Consider the following 6,000-nt stretch of genomic DNA (forward strand, 5'->3'; position numbering starts at 1 on the left):
CTAGTTTTTCATCATTGAGTCTGTAGAGCAGAAGAAGGGAACAATTCAAGTTAAGTATCCTTTGATATTATATGTCCAAAATAATTAGTATGGGAAGAAAAATCCCTTGGGATTTTTCAGTTAAAGAAAACACAGATTTGAAAAATTACCTATCCTTGTAAAATAAAGTGTACCAGGCCCTTTGGAATATTTAAAAAAATCTTGGATGAAGCTCTGAAAACTCAGCTTATCAGCCATAGCTCTAATTCATGTAGATAATTACTTATTTGAGACATCCCTCCTCGTGAATAAAAGCACTGTTTGTGTAAGAGGTTGTCCAGACATCTACTGGAATTTCCCTTTCCCCCAGCTGATAACCCTTTTTTTCAGCTATGTCTTTGTTCCACTGCAACTGACTATTTTTTAAAGTCAGTTTTTTTGCTCTATTTGCTGAGATTTCTCTGGCTCTGTTGTACTCATAGCTTTAAATTTCAGGATATGCTTGGCACTTTTCCATAATTTCTTCTATAAGTTTTACTGAAGAGTTAACTTCTGCTTTTAGGCTGAAGCATACTGAACTGGATTTCTGAGCTGGATTCCTGCTCAAATCAAGAGCAAAGTGCATTTATTATAGAGGCACTGACGGCATCTTGTGAAGCAACAGCCTTCTGAATCAATGAAAAGCCTTGTATTACTTCAGTAACATTGGTTTAGGCTTTGGAAACTGCAAGCTAATAGTAGGGATCAAGAATGAAAAATTAATTTCAAGAAACATTACTGACTCTTTAAAATTAGATTATAAGATTTCCTTCTTGATGTTTATAATACTTATGATGGGAATAGAGTTCACAGGGAACACATAAAGTTTGATAGATTGATATATTCACTTATTTATTCTGATAGGTTGATGAGGCTGATACAAGAGAAAGGAGAGATTACCGTTGCTGGTATGGTTTTATTATGGTCTCATGGTCTTATTCTTGGACTAAAAACTAAGAATAACACATGAAATTGAGTAGAGAATGAAATATATTGTGTTCCCTTGGTGTTATTCTTATTTAATTACCTTATCATAGAGAAAATATTTCCCTTGTACATTTTATTGGCCCTGAATATTATCAGCATATTTTAGTAAGAAGAATATTCGGTCGCATCAGAATATTCAGCTAACATTTCACTGTTAACTTCAACAATGTTATGATGTCATTTAATCAAGGAAAAACTCATCTAGGATCCACTCTTTTTTTAGTTTAATGCTTATTGGGGCATCTTTTGAAGAAAACACCAATAAAACATGTACAATATCGTGCCTGTGCAGTTATTTCATGCCACAGAAGAGAAGGCTGTAATTAATTTTTGACTACCGTATATGATGGGCTGTTGTCCTTGCAAGTCTCAAAATTAATTCAATGTAATAAAATGCCAGTTGCTTAATAAGCAGAGCAACTTTCTTTGCATATTAAGTGGCATGTAGTTACATCAAGGAGAAAAAGGAAAATGTGATGCTATGTTCTTACTGTGAATCCAATGGACCTGGAAAAGCCAGATTCATTTTTTGTATAGCTCTCATAACAGCAAAATTATGGCTTATGCTCTATGAGATAACTCTCATGACTTCACCTGTTGCCTTTGAAAGATACACTTGGATGTAATTTGATGTAATTTCAGATATTGTTTGAGAATAATAGATTGCATGAATAAAAGCAGGATTGTATTAATACTATTGCTCTTAGTGCTGAAGCCAAGAAGAACCAGTGCAGGTTTTCTCATGTGAGGAATGCAAAGGAAGCTTGATTCTACTGAAGCCAAGTATGTAAATTTACTTTTTTCTGGGATGACTCTGAAGTAACCAGTTTCTTAGTTTCTTGTATGCATTGCAATAGCTTTTTCTTTCTTACTTTATTACTTTCTCCCTGGCTTCCTCCTTCCCTCCCTTCCTCCCTTCCTCTCTTTTATAATACATATTTGAGGTTGCAAAGGAGAGGTGATGGTGTTACTGCAAGCACTGTTCATTATTATTCCACTTATGTCTCAAAGACGTGTATTATAGAAAAATAATAAAAAGTAGAAAAAGATCTTTCAGAGGTAGTTTAATTCCTTCTTCTATCCCACAGCTGAATCAACGATGTCCATGTTGTCCCTCAGAAATAACAGTTGAGCTATTATTATAACATTTCACAAATGGAGATTCCACATTCTTCCCTAGCAATATTTTTCAAATATTGAAGAAAAATGATAGGTCCCTTCCTTTGTTGCAAAGTGTGACCCTGCATTCTATCTCATAAGTTGATGTGGATGCTAACATCCTGATTAAGGTATTTTTCTTATCATTCTTCACAAGTGGAAAAATGCTTTCCTGACCTCTTAGTCTTTAAAGATTTTCTTGCTCCATGGCTTTGCTTCTCTCTTTCTGTCTTTCTTGCAGGCTCTGCCTGTGTATGCAAGACAACTCTGTCCAGTGTTTTGCTCTCTGCATTGCTGACAATGAGCAGGGTTGCTCAGGATGCAAGGATTGATAAGATCCTCCTATCAAGTTGATTGTTTCTGCAGGTTTTGTTTATTCTGGGTTTACATAAGGCAGAGTCTATTCAGACTTGGATATATCACAGCAGCATGCTTAGGCTGCCCTGGTCACTGGTGGTGCTGTGCCCTGCACAGTGACTCTCCTTCTCTGCTGACCCAATGGGTCATAATTTCTTGGCTCCCCTTCAAGTTTGAGGATTCACATGGGAAAATGGGAGTATAGCCTGAGTGGAATGAATTAATCCAGTTTCCATTTTTAACTGCAGTTATAATGTTTGGGTTGGCATGAAGAAACAGAAATGGTTCTTTAGAAGATCATGAGTGGTTTCACTCTCAGCATCTGATGTATTCTTTTTCCGTATGAGAAGAATTTACTTCTGACTCTGACAGCATACAGCAGATGCCCTGGTTTGTAGGGGAGATGAGTTTTCTTCCTGCCATAGTAGAGCATTCTTGGAAAATACGTTTATTTCTTATCGCAATCAATGAAGGGACACCTAACAATGGTCCTTTAGACAAGCACTTACAACTAAGCTGTCCAAGCAAAATGACAATTTGCAAAGTTTGAGAACAGTTTTGGGAGTGATGTAGGATCTTTTGTTCACATACTTCTAGATACTTAAATCATGCAGTTACTGTGGTTTAAGCTTTATCCCTTCATTGGAAAAACCTACCCTAAATTGGAGCACCCAGCTGAGGTGCTTTGCTCCTGCCATGGCAGTGAAGAAGGGTAGACAGGACCTGGAAGTGCCAGATGGCCGAGTTTGAGGAGTAGACTGCCAAGTCCACTGCAAATATGCTTTGTTGTCTTCCAGAGACATACAGTGATGCACTCTAACACTAGAAGCCATGATAGAGTAGGAGGTACATAGCATACCTATCACTCCACAAACCTCACAGGAGTTGTGTGAATCACACCACATGCCCCAGTTCATGAGTCACACTGCATGTATACAAGCTGTGCATATGTATATGTCTGGAACTGCATGCTCACAAGCTGCATTATAGTAGATCTGTTGTCTAGTTGCCCAAAATTTGTTTAGTTATGAAGTAAATGGTTTTTGTTTTTATATGTCCCTGTTAAAGATCTTTAGATGGGTATTTTGTGTTAACAGACAACTGCACAGAAATAGGCACTGTTATTAATTAACTGTAAATACCTGTCTCTGAGGGAATTTTGCATTATGTTGGACTCTATTATTTTCATTCCTTTTAGAGACTGCTAAAAGCCATTGAATATTGTTATTTCTACCATCAAAAGTGGTTTTCGTCCAGGAGCCTCCACCATACGAGGTTCTTGAGATTTTGCCCACTTGGGTCACTAGTTTGGGTAGCTGATGAAGAGCAATGCCCCGCCAAGAGCAAGCAAGTCATGCCTCCCAGTCAGCCAGGATAGTTTATGTTATCCTGTCACTGCATCTGACCATGACTTCCAGCTGGCTTACCATGGATCAGGGGTGTGTGTGCTCTTGATCTGATCTTTTTGCAATGTTCATAAATGCAAGGGTATTGACACAGCCTTCTTCACAGAGCAGTTCAGTCCACCTGAGTTCTGAGTCCGTGGCTTGGGAAACATCCACATTTTTCTGTTGAATACAGGGAAAGTCTTGGATAACGTAACATTGCTAAGTGTCACGTTTAAAGGATTACTTGGTAAAGAGACAGAAATTACCCAGCTATAACATTTTCCTAGTTTTTCTTCATGGTGTGGAATTGCCTGAATCAATAGTCTTGCTCTATCCCTGGTGCTGTTCTTTTGATGCCAGGTTGATGGCACCACCCACAGCTCCTGTGCTCACCTCCTGTTGTACAAAGAGGATTTGGGCTATTGCCTCACCACCTTACCCAAACATCTATAATTGCCTAGTGCCACCCCACCTGAGAAGTGTTTCATATAGCTGAATTTTTCCGTTGTTTCTGTGATGGGTTCCAAAGGGTGGTTGCCTCAAACAGGTATGCCCCATCCCCAGGGACAGAATTTGTTCAGCTGTGTGTTTTCTCAGGTTACTGTAGTACCTATCTTACAGTAGGGATATTGAATTCCTCCTTCCTTTGCCTGACCCACCCCCTACTTCCTCTTCCTCTAAAATATTTGCATTTTTCTGCCAGGACCACTAGGTGTCACAAGTACTCACAATTAAACTATAAAATGCTCTAAAATATTGTCCCAGGTATTTTGATATTTCCCTTATCAAGGGCTCCAAGAATTTTGGTGTAGACTTGATGTATATGTGGGCGCTGCTGGACATAATAAAAAAATTAGCTGCCTCAAGGTGGTGCTTACAGAGCAGGTCCATATTTTTCATGGCAAGCAATTAGCATACAAGGGAGTTAAATCTGTCATCAAAGGGCCTTAATTCAGCTAACCATAGAAAACTAATAAATTGGATATGATCTAAAAAAATCAGCAGACTGTCTAACATAAGGAAATATCCTGGTGAAACAGGGTGTGTAGAAGTAGAATACAGAAAGAGCTCCATCCTGAAAAAGCTTATGGTTAAGAAAGAGAACAATCCTCAGGTTAAATGTAGATGAGTTTTCAAACTAAAACTAAGTTATCCATGCCAATAATGAGACATATCTCTCTTTTCTTCCCACTCTGCTTCCAATATTTCTGTTTATAAACTAACCAATCATTCTTGCCAAGCAGTAAGAATTTTACACTAGTTGGGAGGATATATTCTCAGCTTCCCAGCGGGACCCACAGTACACCACTAGTTGACTCTGTGGGACCCTAAGACACTGATCTTTTCTGAAGAGAATATTTCAATTTTTGCAAACATCATAAAATGTATTTTTCCCTTAATCCTGCAAAACAGCATCTATTTATTTATTTATTTATTTATTTATTTATTTATTTATTTATTTATTTATTTAAATTATAGGCAGGTGTTTCCATTTGAAAATGTACTTTTCTAAATAAAAACAACTCTCCAACACTCTGCCACCATGCAGTACCTCCACCTACACTTGTACTACCTACTCTTTTGCTGCTTTTTGAGGCATGGATCAGTGCACCATCATACTGTGCACTGAACAAGCTACATAAGAGAGTACTTTCTTATCTAAACTGATGGAAACCCAAATCTTCCCATTTGGGGTCTCATTTCCGCTGAACCCTGTGGAAGCTACAGGCCTTTGCAGCTTCCCAGAGACACCTACTTACATCAGCCAGGTCTTTGACTGCAGCAAAGCATAAGAGTGGAAGGAGATGGCCACAGGCGATGAGAACTACTTGACAAAAGGAGTTTCGTTATGAATATTAGTCTAATGAAAATCCTGGGGCTGGTATTATAAACTGCAAGATCACCCTATATCTTGCAGCTGGAGTCTGAAGGCACTGCAGTAGGACAGGAGGACCTGGATTGCCTACATTTCTTACCTCCCCAATTCCTTAAGACCCTTCCCACCTATTTAAAAAATTCTCTGTGAACTGCATGCCAATGGCTCTGTACCCTGGGGTCTGCCACATCACTGGCTTCAATTGTTTTAGCATTT

This window comes from Pipra filicauda, unplaced genomic scaffold, assembly GCF_003945595.2.
Source record: "Pipra filicauda isolate LSUMZ 115617 unplaced genomic scaffold, ASM394559v2 scaffold52_size3558583_pilon, whole genome shotgun sequence".
NCBI classification, from domain to species: domain Eukaryota; kingdom Metazoa; phylum Chordata; class Aves; order Passeriformes; family Pipridae; genus Pipra; species Pipra filicauda.